This window comes from Schistocerca piceifrons, unplaced genomic scaffold (assembly GCF_021461385.2).
Source record: "Schistocerca piceifrons isolate TAMUIC-IGC-003096 unplaced genomic scaffold, iqSchPice1.1 HiC_scaffold_1335, whole genome shotgun sequence".
Lineage (NCBI taxonomy): Eukaryota > Metazoa > Arthropoda > Insecta > Orthoptera > Acrididae > Schistocerca > Schistocerca piceifrons.
Window position 1 is genome coordinate 33,998 of NW_025727164.1, and position 1,003 is coordinate 35,000.

Consider the following 1,003-nt stretch of genomic DNA (forward strand, 5'->3'; position numbering starts at 1 on the left):
CGGATGTGTTGGCGTGTGCGCTGTGCTGGAGAGTTCGCTTCGGCACCCAAGTGGGGCTTTTGTCCTTCTGTGGCGCTGGCGTTGGAGCTGCCGGTCACCGTAGGTGGCGCGTGTTGTCTCCCGCCGGCAATGCCACGACAGCACGCTCCCGGGCCTCTGTCGGCAGCGGCAAGCTCAGTTGGGAGCACGGGTGGTCGCACCGAAAGCGTCTACTCGCCTAACTCCGGGCGATTGCGCCTCTCTCGAACCCGACCAAGTACTTGGGACGGCGCTGCGCGCCGCCGGGACCTGAGAGGGTTTCGAGGTGTATTGTGCAGGGGAGCTCAGCCTCCTCCTGTTTGCAGAATGATTGAGCGGACGCTTGCGTGTTCGCGCGGGCCCCCGGGACACACTCCCGGGCGGCCGGCTGCTCAGCTCTAGTTGACGCAGCTCCCTGGTTGATCCTGCCAGTAGTCATATGCTTGTCTCAAAGATTAAGCCATGCATGTCTCAGTACAAGCCGCATTAAGGTGAAACCGCGAATGGCTCATTAAATCAGTTATGGTTCCTTAGATCGTACCCACGTTACTTGGATAACTGTGGTAATTCTAGAGCTAATACATGCAAACAGAGTCCCGACCAGAGATGGAAGGGACGCTTTTATTAGATCAAAACCAATCGGTCGGGCTCGTCCGGTCCGTTTGCCTTGGTGACTCTGAATAACTTTGGGCTGATCGCACGGTCCTCGTACCGGCGACGCATCTTTCAAATGTCTGCCTTATCAACTGTCGATGGTAGGTTCTGCGCCTACCATGGTTGTAACGGGTAACGGGGAATCAGGGTTCGATTCCGGAGAGGGAGCCTGAGAAACGGCTACCACATCCAAGGAAGGCAGCAGGCGCGCAAATTACCCACTCCCGGCACGGGGAGGTAGTGACGAAAAATAACGATACGGGACTCATCCGAGGCCCCAGTAATCGGAATGAGTACACTTTAAATCCTTTAACGAGTATCTATTGGAGGG

The 1,003-nt window shown here is 56.5% G+C and overlaps 1 non-coding gene across 1 annotated transcript in view; it reads left to right on the forward strand.

The window, feature by feature from the left end:
* Nucleotides 1-430: 430 nt before the first annotated feature.
* LOC124732272 overlaps nucleotides 431-1,003 on the forward strand; it is a 1,912-nt gene continuing 1,339 nt past the window's right edge. Inside the window, exon 1 of the ribosomal RNA XR_007008647.1 lies at nucleotides 431-1,003. This exon is cut by the window's right edge and continues 1,339 nt beyond it. This is a non-coding gene — a ribosomal RNA (small subunit ribosomal RNA).